General features: G+C 33.8%; 1 protein-coding gene across 2 annotated transcripts in view; it reads left to right on the top strand.

Moving 5' to 3' along the window:
- The window catches only part of NXPH1 (neurexophilin 1), a 285,250-nt gene that overhangs the window by 187,484 nt on the left and 79,291 nt on the right, over window positions 1-18,475 (top strand). The gene's annotated exons all lie outside the window — the stretch shown is intronic.

The raw sequence follows: 18,475 nt of genomic DNA, 5'->3' as shown, positions 1-18,475 counted from the left end.
ATGGGTTGGTGAATATTTCCTTCCCCACATTTTATCCCTAGGTCTTAGAAAAAATATATATATACTATGAACTTCTCCAGAACAACTCACGTTGTACGTCTTACTGATGGTAGTTCAGTAGCATCATATCGACACAATATTATTATAATAGATTCAATTAGAGAGTGACATTATAGTGCTGGGCCCTGTGCTCATTAAGAGACTTCACATAGAAAGTCGTTCCTACTAAGAAATTTTCTAAAATTGTAAGGGTTGAGTTAAATTCAATTCAATACTGAACGAAAAGCCCATTGAAGCATTACAATTGTACAGTGTTTTGTAATTACTCACTATTCTCAAAACATTTAATGCTGCATTTTGCACCTAGTACTGGATGTTGTTCCAAATGCAGGGCATCCCCATGAGTGCTCCAAGATTTGACCAAGGAAAACAACAACAAATGAATATTTTGAGGAAGATACTAACAGAACTAAAACAGAACCAGACATTTCGGGGTGATATTTATAAAAATATTTTATAAACATAGGTAATAAAATCCATTAATGTTCTCAGTAAATTGTCATTTTACCAGCAAAAGAAATATGCTCAATCTAATTAAAAATATTGAACTAGTTTTTATAAGTCTTGAATTTTTCAGTTCTCTTCTTGCATGTGTTGTTAATGATCCAAACAAAGTCAAATGATTGAAGATCATGCATAATTTGACTTCATCTTATTGTTTTAAAGTACAAATGCAGGGATTTTTTTCCAACATACCATTATTAACAGAATTAGTGTTATTTCAACTTTTTTACTTTCAATTGCTTTGCTTTGCTTTGTTGTTTTGTCAGTAGTGTGTCCATGAAATACCACACACAAACAATTTAACAATTTCACTCATCCCGATGTTAAGTTATTCACAAGTACTATGGTCAACATCCATAGGGCCGTGGATTATTGCATATTCCAGGTAGTAACTCATTTTAATTCTATTCCATTCTTTTCTAATGTTTTCTTCTTAGAAGCAAGTTATACCTTATAACTGTTGTCAAGACCTGAAGCTGAGAACCGTAATCCTTATTTTTAGTATGTCTTTACATTATTTCAAATATATTTGATAAAGATGGTTATTGCATCTTTCATAGCACACACGGTTTCAGTCCCCTCGTCTGACAAAGAACACTGTTATATGTGTGTACGTTGTAGGATATTCTTTAGTGAGCCCTGAGATACCGACAATACTGATAAAGAGACTCATGTAAGCTCTGAGACCTTATGCTTTCGTTCAGGGAGTTGCCATCAGATGGCTGTGGCAAACTCGAAAATTGCCTTGTACTTCCTTTTTTCTCCAGGGACTGGTGGTTGGGGAAGAGGGATTTACTCATAATTGAAATTTTTGTCTTCAAATTAATCTCTTCATTTAAAATAAATATATTGAATTAAGATAATCTCTTTATGATGACTAAGCAAAGAATTTTAGCTTGAAGCAAGATTTAAGATATAAAACATCTCACACTTCATTCAATGTATTTTTTTAAAATATTTTATTTATTTAGTTGACAGAGACAGCCAGCGAGAGAGGGGACACAAGCAGGGGGAGTGAGAGAGGAAAAGGCAGGCTCCCAGCAGAGGAGCACGATGTGGGGCTCCATCCCAGAACGCTGGGATCACGCCCTAAGCCGAAGGCAGATGCTAAACGACTGAGCCACCCAGGCGACCCTCACACCTCATTCAATAGTATTTTCTCTATCAAGATTGCTATTTACTTGTGTATTACTGTTCTTGATTCTGTTGTTTACCTGTTGACATATAAGTCTTATCTATAACTCTGTGTCTTTGGATCTTTTTCTCTGAAAGCTTCCCTTCTGGCTCCTTTGAGGCTTCAAGTAGCTCATGGTGTTAACTCACTCTCAAATCTCCCTTCTGAACATGAGAAGGATTTCCATGGTTTAGAATTGGAATTAAAAAGTTGAGCTCTGAAGGCTCTTAGAAATCTTTCAGTTTGTTAGATTTTTAATATACTTTTCTATAATTTTTTTGAGACATACTCTATTTAGTTGATCATTCTAGTAGACAAGTACCTAGTGATGAAAAGGAAACATAGCAGATATATTTTGGGGAAGCTTCTTTACTACTCTATGAAATATTACATCATTTGGCCGTAGAAGTATGGCTGATTCTTTTTCAAATTGCCATGGATTCATGTGTCTAGTATGTGGAAGACTAGTTAATGGTATTTTACAGACATTATCAATGATGAATCCATGCACTTCCACATGCAACCCAACAACTCACATGAACTCAATTAATAGTGATGAAGTTAATATAATCATAATGTATTATTAAAATAAGAATAACAGCAAGTGAAAGCTGCAGTCCACTCAAGACATTCCTGTTTATGATCTGCAACAAAGCTTCCTTCCCTAAAATTGTGAGAATATGAAAGCATATCCACATTGTACCCCAGTGCTGTGTGACAACCAAATTTAATAGAATACTTAATTTCAGCCTCAGTAAGCTCTAGTAATGTACCAACATTTGTTTATGAATTCCAAACTTTAGAAACATTTAATAAACCATTCAAGAGGATATTTAGTAGCTTTCAGTAATTTGTAAAAACAGATTTCCAGCCAATTACCCATAGGAACTGAGGAAAGGAGTTGTAATTTTATAAGGTCCATGGCTCATCAGGCTGGCCCTGTGTGAGCTGACAACAATGCACATACTTGACAATTACTGTTTTGTTTGAATGCTCTTCTTCTTCTTCTCCTTTTTTTTTTTTAAGATTTTATTTACTTGAGAGAAAGAGAGTGGTGAGGGGAGGGACAGAGGGAGAGAGAGAAACAGACTGAGCAGGGAACCCCACTCAGGGGCTGGATCCCAGGATCCCAGGATCATGACCTGAGCTGAAGGCAGACACTTAACCAACTGAGTTACCCAGGCACCCCTTGAATCTTCTTTTTGTAGATGAAAAAAATGAGGCCTACTAATGGAAGTGGTTTGTCAGGTTGACAAAAGATAAATATGTTTCTCTTTTTTTGCTGAAGTACATGCTTAAGAATCTGAACTTTTAGGTTGTATGCTGGGCCCAGTTACCTTATTTCTTAAAAAGTTTTTGTTTAAGAGCATCTGTAAATAGGTATTTCTCCCCATAACGAAGCCATTATAGGACAATTCTGATTGTTTGAAAGTTGAGTTTGATGTTAGGCTGAAATCTATCTCCTGGTAACTTCTGTTTATTTTTCCATTTTGGGGGGTCAGAGAAAGTTTGTTTTGCTATCACACTTGTCTGAGTGTTTCAGGCCCGTGACATGGGCACATCTGCATTAATTTTAAAAGTAATAAGAATGAAATTTTTTGGAGTCAAATCTTTCTTCTGCAGTTATCTGTATTATAGAAATTGTCCAGAATGTTTATTTCCAAAGAGAGCTGCTTCCCTGTTACTATGTAATTTGCTTTGAGATGGGAATGGCTCAGGAAATGATAGGGCTTATATTTATTTGCTTACCTAATAGGAAAGCAAGCTGACACAGAGAGATCATCTTTGGCTCAAATCTCTGATAATTTTCTCAAGACTAAATATTTGAGAACTCCAGAATTTAGAAATTCCAACTCCTTCACCAGGCATTTTTGAAGTGCTTGAATACTGAATAATTTCTATGTAACTTTCTATCACATGTAGCAATGACTCTTTTGCTCCTACCATCAATATATTTTCAGGTAGCACAAACAATATTTTGATGATGTAGTTCTAATATTGGGGATTTGTTAAAATAGTGATCTGCAATAATTTTTGTCAAAAGCAGTCTAGAAGTCTTATCTATCATAAGCAGTCAACCAGTGGGCAGTTTTTCAAAAGGTAACCTAAAGTGCTGAATAAGACTTGCAAATAGGAAAAAAAGTGCTATATCACTGAGGTAGAGGTAAATTCAGAGCTCCGGTGCTATTTGTATTTCTTCAAAGGTTATGGGAATGACAGCTATTAGCAGGCTGAAGGTACAATTCTTTAAGAACTAATACACAACAGTCTTCGCTGCCTTTTGCCCTAAAATCTCACATCACATTTTATTTAGTTAGACAGCTATTGAACTCAAAAGAACTTTGGAGTTTCTTTCAAGTTTCTTTTTCTACCTTTCTCTTTTTGGTGTTATAAATACACTGAATCTCTTGGGCACCATTTGAATTATTCTGTTAAATTCTACAAGATCTTAGTAATTGGTTTCTGGAACTTCTCCTATTATGAAGACCACTGATATATCTTAAGGGCAAAGCCATGGTCATAGAAACAAGAAAATAAGGATGTATTAAGATAAATAATTTGGATGAAGAACCATTGCTCAATTATCTACTAAAATGTTGGAGAATGTAGCAACATTGGGTCTGAATTTATTTGTAGTATTTAAATAAATAAAGTAAAATATATTTAAAAAATCAGCACCTTGTGGAAATCATATTTAGTTCTACTGAATTGGGGTTTTTTTTGGAAGCATTTGTCTTAAGTCTTTAACTAATGGAAACGTAGATTTTTTTTAACAATTAAAAAATTGCCCAACTGAGTTTAGGATATCTACAATTGCAACTGAACAGGTTGCCCAGTTGTTTCAATTAACTGGTAGAGTTTTAAAATGTGTATTAATTGGGGCACCTGGGTGGCTGAGTCATTTGGACCTCCGACTCTTGGTTTCAGCTCAGGTCATGATCTCAGGATTGTGCATTTGGGTCCTATATAGGGCTCCGCCCTCCAAGAGAGGAGTCTGTTTCAGATTCTCTCTCACCTTCCCTCTGCCCTTCCCCCTGATCGTGCACACACGAGCATGCTCTCTCTCTTAATGAATGGATAAAATCTTAAAAAAATTTTTAAATAAAAAATAAAATGTGTATTAATTTTATCTCTTCCATATTAAAAAGTATGATTCTTTGAGAGACAGAGAGAGAATCCAAGGAACATGAAACTTAAAACTGTTTCTTACTTATATCCACTGAAGGTCACTTTATCCAAGGGTAAGGCTTTTCTTTCTCTTTTATTTTTTATTGAAGTTGGACTGCAGCCTGCATAGACTTTCTTTTTCCTTTAAAGATACGTTTTCTGCCTAATTGTGCCCAGCTTCATTTACACTCTGAAAAGGATTGTGTTTGAGCTTATAGACTCAGGAGACTCTTTCACTCAATAGCCAAACTCCGGCTACAGCCCTTTGGGATATTTGAGTAAATGTAAGTGAAAGCTCCTTGTGTTTGTCTCTGTGTTTCTTTTAAACAAAAGTTTAACTCAGGACACTATGGGAATATTTAAAGAAATTTATCTGTACGACTGTCTTCTAGATAAGATCTGAAAAAATACTTTTTGGCCTGCAAAAGTACTCATCAGTCAGCAGAATTTCCAATAGCACTTCTGATGTTTTCCAGCCACCTTCTCCCCATATTAATAGGTAAAGGAACTACATCTGCCTACTGGAGATAATGATATTCCTTTGAATTTTTCCATAAAAACCTAACAGCAAAGGATTAAAAAGAAAAGGGCAAACCAAGGATAGCAAATTGATTTCACTTCCAATGGAATGCCAGTTGCAATTATGATTGTGGCACCAATTACAGGCTTCATCTCAAATGAAGAGAATGCATTCAGTGGGAAAGCATGCTATGATTGAATTATGATGTCTGCCACAGGCATGAAGAACAAGTCCCATTTGAACATATGTTCAGTGTTGGCACATTCCACCTCTAGCTTGAATCCTCAAATCAGATTTGTATAGGCCTCTAAATAGTGACCTGTTTGGTGTTCTGATCTGCGTCATTCATCTTCTCTTAGTTTGGGCTGCTTAGGCCCAACTGAAGACTCAATCCATCAGACTCTAAGGCCATTGGATCCCTACAATAAGTGAAATGTTAGAATCTTAGTAATAACTAAAGGTTCAATAAGAGGCTAGCTTTGTTCATATAGTCTCAAGTCCCAGAACTAGGGCTATGGCTTTGATTTTATGAGCATAACCTTTGTGTTACAGCTCTATTTGAACAGCCTAGCTTCCTCTCCATTGGAACCTTGTGTATGGTACTCCAGTGGTTTTTCTGAACTACTTTGGTTTACCCTCTTTTAAGGGAGAAGAGCCTTGGCACAGACCACAGGCATGTAGCCAGATTTTACACAAAAACCAAGAAACTTTCAAGACCTCTGTCTCTGTGCATGATCCCTTAAAACCATGTCCTTCACACCTCATGTCCCTCATCTTCACTGTTGTTGGGACGGACTCGTTTCCTGGTCTGGTCAGTGAGGCTGGACTGTCTCTGGTTAGCCTGCTTTTGCCACAAATTGATCTGCTGCTCTAATGGCTCCTTTTTGTTTAGATCTTGTGCCTTAGTTATCTTTCAGGCTTTGAACTACTCTAGCCTTTATTAATGTGTGGATTGAACTCACAGTGCCTTACATGCCTTTTGGTTCTGTTGAATTTGTTGCTAAAATAGAGATTGGTATTTCTTTTGGCTATGTGGCTTAAGACTGAAAAGAAATATGTTATCCAACTGGGTAAATATGTTAATAGGAGGGACTCCAGTGACATGATATAAGGCAAATCAAAGGAATTTATTTTAACCGTACTACTGGGTTAAAAAAATGCATTGAATAAAGTCAGCCCATACCTGGAATAGAAAACCCATTCTAGACTATCACATTAAATGACAGTCTTCTCCAAAAAATGAAAAGTCTGCTGAAGAAAATTGGAGAATTGAATATAAAAATGGATAAGGTTCAGGTAGCCGTTACTTGGGAAGAAAAAAAAAAAGACTCCAACTTGTAGCAATGGAGATGAAGAACCTGGAGAGAAGAATGCTGATCTAGTGAAGCAGATGGTCCAAACAAACATGAGCTAGGAAAACAAAGCAGAAAATCTGGGAGGAGAGCCAATATCTACAGTGGACTAATAAAAGCGAACAAACATCTCGGCAACCATGTCATACAGCTAGGAACCTGAATTGGCACTACACACCTCATTGTCTTGGACATATCAGAAAAAGCAGAGGGATCACCCGTCTGTAAATGCTCACATTCACTGTGGACCAGCGATCGCTGCAGAGAGTTAGAATCTTCCTGGTGCCAGGAAGACTCTGCAGGCCTGCATACTAGCTGTGGCTGTTGCTATTTTATTTTAAATATATCAGCAAACCGAGGAATTACTCAAGAGATGTTATATTGAGAAGTCATAATCTACAGGGGGAACCTTTAAAGGAGGATTGGGAAAATGAACAAATGCCTTATTTAAGGACTGATTTTTGTATCATATTTTTCATAAATAGTTATGTTTTTTGGCTAGGTAACAGACACTTTGAGAGGTTGTGAAGAGGAGAGAAAACAACACATTAAAAACTCCTTTGCTCTGTCTGTATCGTGCTGCACATATTAATTCAATGAATGATTATTTTTTAATGTTTCTATAGTGTGATTTTACCACTGAATCCTGTAGTTAATTCTATGCAATAAAAATTCATAACTATAACCATGCTTGACTGCATTATTTTTGACTGTTTGCAGTTAATTTACTGTTCTTATTTTATAATCGTTAACATAGAAGTTAGGATCTTTGGAGATGGTCAGATCTGTACTTGAATTACTAACTTGCTGTGTGTCTTTGGACAGGTTACTTAACCTCTCTAAACCTCATCTCCAAATTGAGGATAATAATACTTATCTCAAGAAAGCATTGAAACTACAAAATGAAATATACATAGAGGGTGGAGCAAGCTATCAATAACTGATAGCTATTGACATTCTTCTTTCAGTGCTACATATACATACAAATAATCATGTAATTATTAAAATATTTCATATAAACTAAAAATGAAACCTCTAGTAACTAATTAATGATGGTATTAATAGTTTGAGGGTTCTGACTTTGATAATATCACATTATCAAACTTTAGACCTATCTAGAACTTGTTTAATTTGGGAAAAAAGAATAGTCTGATAACTACATCTATACAGGCAAATGGAGATACAAGGAATCATCTGCTAAATTGGGCCTAGCAGTCAACAGACTTTCACACCTTGACCCCAGACACTATGACAAAAGGCATGATCCTTTACTTTAGATAGATATTGCTAAATTGTTTTCCAGACAGTTGTATCAATTTGGATTACTACCAGCAGTGCAAAAAAAAGAGACTGTTGTTCTACATGCTTTTTAATTTTTGCCAATTTTGTGGGTAAAACATTGTATCTCTATCATTTCCTTAGGCATTTTCCTAATTATTAGTGAAGTTGAGCATATTTTTAATATGTTATTGGCTATTTACCTAGCTTCTATGAATTGTTTGGTCTTGTGCTTTGACTACTTTTTTTATTCAATTATTTGTGTTTTTCTCATTGATTTATAGAAACTTTTTATGTAGATATTGATTAATAATGTATATAGCAAATCCTTACTCCTGATGTTATTTGCCTTTTAATTTTTGATTATTATATATAGTCCCTAGAAATTATTACTATTTATTTCAGTGTGTCTTTTCCTGTAAGGCCTCTGGCTTTTATATCTAATTTAGGAAGATCTATTAAACTTCAAATTTAAAGACAAATCTGTATTTTAACTGCTTCTAAAGTTTAAAAAAAGTCTAGATTTTTATCTGCAGTTGATTTTTTAATATATCACAAAGAGGTCTAAATTAATAATTCAACTTAATATTTTCTCTATAAGAATATCCATTACTCCTCATGTAATTTTGAGCAGTCCAATTTCTCCCCACTCACTTGAGTATTTCATTTATTAGTATTGTATATTTCTGTGGCCTATGCCAATAACATCTTTAAATGAATATGGCTTTATGGTGTATTTCAACATAGTACGGCAGGTGCTCACTCTTTATTCTTTATTCTTTTTTTTTAAGTGATAATCTCATAGAATTCTTGCTCTTTATTTATTATAAAGGTTTATTATTTTGAGAGAGAGAGAGGAAGGGGGGCAGGGAGAGGCAGAGGGAAAGAGAGAAACCCAAGCAGGCTCTTTGCTGAGCGAGGAGCCCAACTCGGGGCTAGACCTCATGACCCTGAGATCACCACCTGAGCCAAAATCAAGAGTATGCAACCAACCAACTGTGCCACCCAGGTGCCCATAATTCTTACTCTTTTAGATTATATTTAGAATCTGCTTATAAAATTCTATTAAAAAGCCTATTTAGATTAGATTAAGGTTTCAATTAATTAAAAAATTAATTAGTGAAGCTTTGACATTTTAATTATATGGAATCTGCCAGGTAAGAAAAAGTCTCTTTTTTGGCCTTTATTTTATTTTTATTTTTTAAAGATTTTATTTATTCATTTGACAGAGAGAGAGGCAGCGAGAGAGGGAACATAAGCAGGGGGAGTGGGAGAGGGAGAAGCAGGCTTCCCACTGAGCAGGGAGCCCGATGTGGGGCTCGATCCCAGAACGCTGGGATCATGACCTGAGCCGAAAGCAGATGCTTAACGACTATGCCACCCAGGTGCCCCTCTTTTTTGGCCTTTAAATACTGTTAGTTAGGTTTTCTAATTTTCTTGGTATGGATCCTTAACATTTCCAACTGCATCTATTCCTAGGCATTTGATAATTTTTTATTATTTGTAATACGGGTATCATTATTATCATTTAAAATTTGTTTTTGTTTTAATTTACAAAGAATGCTTTATATATACATATATGTATCTACATGTATGTGTGTATAAATATATCTACATATATATATATATATATATATATATATATATATATATGTAGATATATTTTTTATTATGTTCCGTTAGCCAGCATATAGTACATCATAAGTTTTTGTTGTAGCGTTCAATGATTCAGTAGTTGTGTATAACACCCAGTGCCCGTATGTGGAACGTAAGGAATATCATTTTAAAAAATTTAAGCAATTGAACCAACTAATGTATTTAAGTATTTTTTGAAGTAATACATGTACAAAGTTTTAACATCAAATAGTACAAAATACCTGTCCTTGTATCTGGAACACTGATGTGCTGGAGACAGTTGTATGGGTCTCTTCACAACTTTGTGTTCAGGGATGACACATTGGTAGCTTTTAATCAGCCTTGGCGGGAGTGCCACGGAAATTGGCACATGCTACAAATTAGGGTTTGGGTTTTTTTTCCCAGAGAACATAATTTTAGACATTTACCAGTCTACCTCTGGATCAACAATACTGCACTCCAGTTCCCACCCCCAGAAACAAGAATTTTCAATATTTTTAGCAGTTTCTTTGGCTATGTATGTTTCTAAATATCATGCTTTACTGGTAAGATTTTGTTGTCATTGTTCATTGGTTAGGATTGTCTTTCATATTTACTTTCTACCCAGTGTGATAAGAATTTCACTTTCTTACCTGGTCCCACTCCTTCCCACCCCATTACAGTTATATGACATTTTAAGTTAATTCACTATTCAGGCACATCATTATGACTATGCTAATATTTTTCACATGAGCTGTATTACATTCTGTAACTTTGTTTCCATTCTTATACAACATTTTTTGTCCTTATTCTAGTAAATAATTCTTATTTTTCTCTGCCTAGTTTTTTATAAATCTCCTACACTCACAAACAAATATGTGAAACTCCTCTCAATAAAACAAACACATCAGTTAGTTAATATTAGTTTGATTTCCTTTCTCTTGGACACATTCCTTCTGGAGCCCTCTAACTCTGGTTCCATTCTGTTCTCTAGTTCTACAGTGTAGCTGCCATCCATGGGCTTTCCTTCAACATCATCTGGGAATGCCTTTTACTTCTGTCCACTAGGACTTCTCTTCCTTGGGCTAGTCCTTTATTTTGAAGCATTCTCAGTTAGCTTCCTTTAAATTTTTTTTCTGAGACTTTGCATGACTGAAAGTTCTTGCCTCATAATTTTTTGATGGTTGAACTGAAGATAGCATTCAATTTGGAATCCTTTATGCCTTGGAGTTTTAAAGACATTGCTTTATTATCTTATAGCTTCCAATGTTGTTTTTAAAAATCTGATGCCATTCTCATTTCAAATCATTTGTAGGTGACCCCTTTCATTCTCTCTGGAAAAGTTTAAAATCTTTTTTGTTTTATCCTGGGTATTCTTAAATCAAAATGATATGCCTCAGGTGGACATTTTTTCCTTGATTTGGTAGGTTTTTTGAGAGGGGGAGTGCATGACTGGTCCCCTCTGAGATTTATTAATATTTTTAAATTGGTTACTAATAATATATTGAAGAGCTTTTTTTTTTAAATTGTTCTTTAGTTGGCCACTTGATTGAAGATTTTTACTCAAGTTTTCTGTACATTTTCTTGGATAGTCTAGGTAAGCAATACTATCATCAACAAATATTAACTTTTTTCCTCTTTTATTTCCATATTTATTCTTCATGTTTTCTTGTCTTATTTCATTGGCTAGGATATCTAAACCAATGGAGAACAGTAATTGTAGTAGTAGGTATTCTTTTCTTTTTTATGACTTTAATGGGATGTTCCTAATATTTTGCTATGGAGGTGGGGGCATATATATTTCAAGTTGAGGAAGTTGCCTTCCATTCCTAGCTTAGAATGGTCAACATCAGGAATAAGTGTTAAGTTTTTGCTAATTTATTTTGGCATCAATTATATATATACACACACACACACATAAAATGTATATATAGATATGTATACATATATAAAATTTTGCATTCTTGGATAACTCATTTAAAGCTGTGAGGTATTATTTTGTTAAGAAACTGTTGGATTGTTGCTAATATGTTTTTTAGGAATTTCATACAAATCCAAAATGGATATTCTGAGACATTTTCATGCTTTTCTCCTCCTGTTTTACTATCAGTTACGGTAGCTTGAGAAATTTTCTGGCCAACTTTCTGTTGTTAATCTGAGAATTTGACCAGTTTATTTAAATATCACTTGTATGAATTTATTGAGATTTTTAAGTAAGCCTAATACATGTTCAAATTTTATAATTATTACAAAGGACAATTGGCAACATGTGTAATTTCTGTCACATACAAAATTTATATGTCTACTTATTATAAGCTTATTGATTGATTATTATTAAAATGACTAAAATTGTATTTGGGGTACTTTATTGTTTTTATGTAGAGGTATATTAATTTGGTTATAACTTCTGAAAGTATCTTCTAATATATCCAGAAGTGTTAACTTTGAATGCTATGTTGATCTACAAAATTTAAACCTCTATGTGGATTATGTCTTTTATTAATATCAATATACGTATTCTTTAACTTAATGCTTTGGTCTTGTACCACTATCACATTTTATCTGAAAATAATAATATGTGCTCATAAAAGGCTTTCTTTGAGGTTCATAGACAACAACAGGCTGAAGTCTGTGGGTAAAATTTGGTATATTTCACTTCTGGGCTTTACATACTACTAAGTTATCTCCTTGCCCTTTGAGGAAGTTTGATTTGTTTTTCTCTCTGGCCTGGATATCTAGGCTAAATGCCCTCTCAGGGAAGATTTTCCTTTGTTTGGAAAGTAATTCTTAAGGTTTTATCCTGGGAAGCAAATGATGGTATTTCTAGATGCTTTGTTTTTTGTCTTGGAGAACGAAAGCCAATACTGGCACAGAAGGAACTGTTTGACTGATGGTCTTTTAATTAATTGTCCCAGGATTGTCCTGCTCTTTGAATTTGCTGACTCAGCTTGCTTTCTCTGGAGCTCCTTTGGGAAGAAAGGTTCTCACCTTGGCAATTGCCTTTTTTTCAGGCCATTTGGGTTGACAGTTTTCTCACTGTGATTTCTGTTTGTTTGATGCATCATTATTCTCTCTTCTAGAAATCTTTATTCTGGTTTGTTTATGACATCCTTTCTTCTTGATGACTACAGTTAGTGTTGAATTGTTTTCTTAGGGCCTTTTTTTTTTCCTGCCATGTTGGAATTTATAAGAAGATTTGTGCCAATCTGCTATCTTGAATTGATCTTGTTACATGCTTTAAAAGACTAGGATTTTAAAAAATGAATATGAATTATCTAAAATATGTAAATATAAGAAATACTATGATAATTACCCTCCTCTCAAAGTGGTACCCTCAATCTTAAATTTGTACAAGTTGCCTTTAGTAATGATTTTATACTATCTGTTTTTATCTCTAAACACTATATCTAGTTTTGCATATTTTTTGTACTTTACATGAATAAAATGTCATCTTGGCAGTTTATGTTTTTGCTTAACAAATTGTTTGAGAGATTCATCCGTATTGATAAGTGCAGTTCTAGTTTGTCATTTTTGCAAATGTAAAGTGTTTTGCTGAATGAAGATCATGCTTATTCTCTTATTGGTGAACATCTGAGTGATTTCTGGATTTTTTTTTATTAGAATCAATACTGGTATGATTCTCTGACTTTTCTCCTAATGCACATGTGGCAGAATTCTTATAGTTTCTATCGGTAGGATTAAAGTGGGTGGATAATGAGATGCACGTCTTTGATTTTGTTAGATAAAATTTCCCCCCAAAGGTTGTATCTATTACATTCCCAAAATTCCTTTACAAAAGTTTGCAAGCTCTGTATCCTCAGCAACATTTTCAGGTTTTTACATTTCTGCAAATATGTTGCACATAAGGTTCTCTTTCATTTGCAGTTTTTTTGATTACTAATGAGGTTGAGTATCTTTTCATATATTTTTTCATATTCCTTCTGTAAAATCCTTCTTCATATCACTTGCACATTTTATTGGCTTTTTGTCTTATTAATTTATCTGTAGGATTTATTAAAATGAGGTTTAGATATCAATCCTTCCTTGATGATATGTATTGAACATCACATCTACCACTAATATATTCCCTCTGGTTTTTGATTCATCTTTTAATTTCTTCAATCATTTTCTTCATGGTTTGTGTTCTTTGTGTCTTCTTATGGCAGTCTTTCCTTATCTGGAAATCTTAAAGTTGCTCTCATATTTTCTTCTACAAGTGTCAAGATTTTATTTCTTATGTTTGAGTGCTTATTTCAACTGGAATTGAGTTTTTGGATATGTTATGAGGTAATTACATGATTTTCTTTCTTTCTTTCTTTTTTTTTCCATATGGAGATTCCAGCACCATTATTGCCCCACTGATCAATGATTCCTCATGTTATATATCAAAACTTACATATATTTGTAGGTCTAATTCTTTCTGTTCTGTTTATTTCTTTGTCATCTTTTTGCTAATCCCATGTTATGTTAGTTACATTTTTATAGTAAGTGCTAAGCTCTGCAGGGAAAGTATGTCATCTCTTCTGTGTACATTTTAGTATCGTTTTGTCAAGTTCTCTGACAGTTCTGCAGGTATTATGATTTTGATATGCCTTAAAGCAATTAATTTGAAAAACTGAAATTTTTAAATGTAATCATCCCATGAATGTGGTCAATTACTCTATTTTTAAAAAGGTCTTCTTCTTTAAGATCTTTCAGCAAAGATTTTATTTTTTTCTATGAAGATGAAACACCACTTTCCTTAGATGTGTTAATGGGTATTTATTAGTTATTTTATTTCTTATTATAAATGAACTTATTGGAGAAGCTTTTTAAAACTCTTTGTGACTTAAATAGAAATGCCATTGATTATTTTACATTTATGTCATATCTAACAATTTTGTTAAACTCATATTCTTATAATTTGTATATTGTTTCAGGTTTCTCTGTTTATAATCTGCATATAATGACAATATTGTTTCTTCCTTTCCTATCCTGACCCATTTTATTGCATTTTTTGGTGTCATTTTCCTGGCTATGGTAATAGAAAACATCCTTTTCTCGCTTTTAAGGGAAATATGAATGTATGTTTTGTTGTATTGCTTGTGGAGATATCTATCTATCTATCTATCTATCTATCTATCCATATTTTAAGATTTTAGTTATTTATTTGAGAGAGAGTGAGAGAGAGAACACACAGGTAGGGGCAAGGGCAGAGAGAAGGGACAAGCAGACTCCTCACTCAAAGAGGAGCCTAACACAGAGCTCAATCCCAGGACCCTGAGATCATGACCTGAGGCTAAGTCAGATGCTTAATGGACTGAGCCACCTAGGCCCCCCTTGTTTGTGGTTATATATGTATATTTTTAAGATTTTGTTTATTTATTTGGCAGAGAGAGAGAGACAGCCAGCAAGAGAAGGAACACAGGCAGGGGGAGTGGGAGAGGAAGAAGCAGGCTCCCAGCGGAGGAGTCCGATATGGGGCTGGATCCCAGGACCCTGGGATCACGCCCTGAGCCAAAGGCAGACGCTTAACGACTGAGCCACCCAGGCGCCCCTGTGGTTATATTTTTTTATTAAGTTCAAGGCATTCTCTTCTATTCCTATGTTATGAATTGTTTTTGATGTTTTTTTTTTAAATCTTGGATGTCAGTTTAATTTTCTTATATGCTTTTTCTAATCTATTAAGGAGACAATCTGATTTTTCTTGTTAGATGTGTTAATATGGTGATGTGCATTAATAAATTTTTTACTGGTAAATCAGTCTTCATATCTGGAATAATCCCAGTTTGGAGATATCTATATCTATATCTATCTATCTATCTATCTATCTATCTATCTATCTATCTATATCTATCTATCTATCTATCTATCTATCTATCTATCTATGTTATTGAATTTAGTTTGTTGGCGTTTTATTTGGGCTCTTGTATCTATATTCATGAGTGGGTTTGTCTATAATTTTATTTTCTTTGAAATGCTTTTGTCTGGTTTTGATATCTCTAAATGATTTGGTGAGTGTTCACTATTTTTAGTCTCTAGTGATATATATGTAACATTGGAATTGTGTGTTGCTTCAACTTTAGTAGACATTTCCTCTAGGCATGATTTTTTTTTAATGTGATGATTTTTAACCACTGATTTCATTCCTTAATTATTCAGGTATTTTTTCTTCCTATATCAGTTTTGGTAATTACATTTCTTTTTAAGTAATTAGTTCATTTCATCTAATTTATCCTTAACCTGTTAGTTAGTTACAGTTGTGTTTAAAGTTTCCAATATGTGTGTTATCTTCTGCTATGTGTAGTTATCTTCTTCTTATTGAATCCTATCTTAATTTCCTTTTGGTCCAAGTAAGCCTACGGCTGGTAAGAAACTTTCCAAACTTGCTCTATGTCTTTTCATTGTAAGTTTACATAAATTCCTCCTGTACACTTGAGAAAAATGTTTCTTATTGTTGAGAGGAGACTTCTATATATTTTTATTAGATTAGATATATTAATTGCCATGGAAACATCTGACTCTAATTTATTTTTCTTTTGTTTGCTTAATCTCTCAATTACAGAGAAAGGGACCTTTAGAAAGCCAATACTATGATGGTGGATTTGCCAATTTCTTGTTGTATTTCTATTAATTTTTGCTTTATATATAATTGAAGCTATGTTGATAAATAAATGCAAGCGTCAAATTGGTATGTCCTTGTCTTAGACTAAAACATTATTATTACGTGGTCCCTTATTAACACTGTGCTTTTTTGGTCTTAAAATTTGTCTTATGTGATATATTTATACTCTTTTGCTTTTGATAATATTTAATTAATATTCTGTTTTTCCCTTTACATACATCTCTTTAAACAAACCCAAAGCTAGATTGAAAAACATTAAAATTCTCTCTGCACATCTTTGTCTTTTAACTGGGGAGTTTAGTCCATGTACATTCATTGTGATTACCAATATATTTGATTTTTTTTCTTTTTCTCTTCTTTCTTTCTTTCTTTTCTTCTTCTTTTTTTTTTTTTTACTTTTTTGAGGGCTTTTTATGTGTCATCTGATTTTTATAGCATGTAAAAAACTTATTTTTTAAATATTATTTTTTCCTTTATTTTATAATTTACACTTGGACCCACCTGTTTTGCAAAGACAAAACCACTGTGCCTCTCCACACCTGTGCATGTGCATATACACACACACATGCACTTACAGACCCAAGACCAGAAAAAAAAATTCCTTATTATCTCCCTCGGTGGATGTTTAAAATTTGCTTTTTCACTATAAAAGTTTCTTTAAAGAGGTGCTTTTTTTTTTCTTTTTTTCTAGCTGTATGTATTCAGGTTTCAAGTCTACTCCAAGTGGGCCAAGGCCTTGTTTCTTATCCCCTTTAGCAATTATTAGAAATAGATTTCTTGGGTTGCAGATACCCTTATAATAGCTGCAGGCTTAAATTACTCCTAACAATTTTCTATTTACTTCTAGTTTATTAGTCTTTTATGAGTATTTTCCTTACTTCTTTGCAGAATTAGCTTTATATTTAAGAAAGCTTAATTTTTAAAGTCCAACATTTTCAGTTTTTGGTAATGGGGATGCTTTAAGGATGTCTAATCCACCATTTTTCCAGAGAGAGAAGTCCTACATGCTCTTTTACTGTCTGTTCCTTTTCTGTGCTATTCCCTGTGCAGATGAACAGGGCTTAAATTAAGGTGAGGCCGAGAAGCCATGATGTGTGGTGAGTGAACTGGACATTGGATGATAATACTTAGTGAAACACATCTATTTGGGAGTCTGTCTTCATCACACAGGAGCTGTGTAGCTGGTGTTTTGGGACAGCTATACAAATAGGGTGCAGTGGACAATTTTTATTTTATTTTTTTATTGAAAGAAGAAACAGATATGGTCTTTGACTGATATAGGAAAAATTTTATCCAGTGACTTTTTTCTCAATGCTTTATCTGTAAGATTTGAGATTAAAATGAATTAGAAATCTCCAAAACTGCCTTTATTCTTCTTTTCCTAATGAAATTATTAGCTGAAGATATGACAAATTAGAAGTTTGTTTAGTGAAATACTAAGGTTTGCTAGGTGATTTTCATTTACATGGAAGGAACAGATTAATTAAGGGAGCCTCTACCACATGTGATTTCTACAAAATTTGGGGGAAAGGTTGTCTTGTGATCTAAAGACACAGTCTCTTTGAAGCACTAATCAGGAAGATAGGCAGTCTGATATTTGATATTGTCTTGGTCACTGATGTGGGTCTGTTAGTTTCTATGTTTCAGCTTTTTCTTCTACCAATACCTGCCTAACCTTAGTCGAAGAGGTTCATGAGAATACGGTAGGGTTCCTGCAGTCCTCCTCTTTTTATGTTTAAAAATAATTGCCTGTTATACATTACCATATGTTACCCTCTTTGCCATTTAATGCATATTTCTAGTTACCATGTGGCAATATTCTTTTCCAGCCATTATTTCAGTTTTAACAACATGTCTGTCATTATTCATTAGTGTATAAGCAATGACTAGAAAAAAGTAAATGACAATGCTGTGGTGACAAAGGTGGAAATCATTAAGATGGACCAAAGCAGCAAATGTTTAGCCTTAATCAGACATTCATTATACTGATTATGAGTTCAATTGTGAAGAAAATGAACAAAATTAAACTGCATGAATACAGTGTTGGAAATATATCATTGAAGACTTAGCCAAAAGATGAGATTTAATCTAGGACATTATAACTTTAAGTTGTCAAATAGAATTCCTCTGTAACCACAAGCCTTTTGGATGACTGAGTTTAGGATATTTAACTGGGTTCATCATTTTAAGTTTATGTTTTG

This window comes from Ursus americanus, chromosome 3, assembly GCF_024610735.1.
Source record: "Ursus americanus isolate L20-20 chromosome 3, mUrsAme1.1.p, whole genome shotgun sequence".
NCBI lineage: Eukaryota > Metazoa > Chordata > Mammalia > Carnivora > Ursidae > Ursus > Ursus americanus.
The sequence above is the reverse complement of the archived record's forward strand: the minus strand, read 5'-3'. Positions and strand labels throughout refer to the sequence as shown.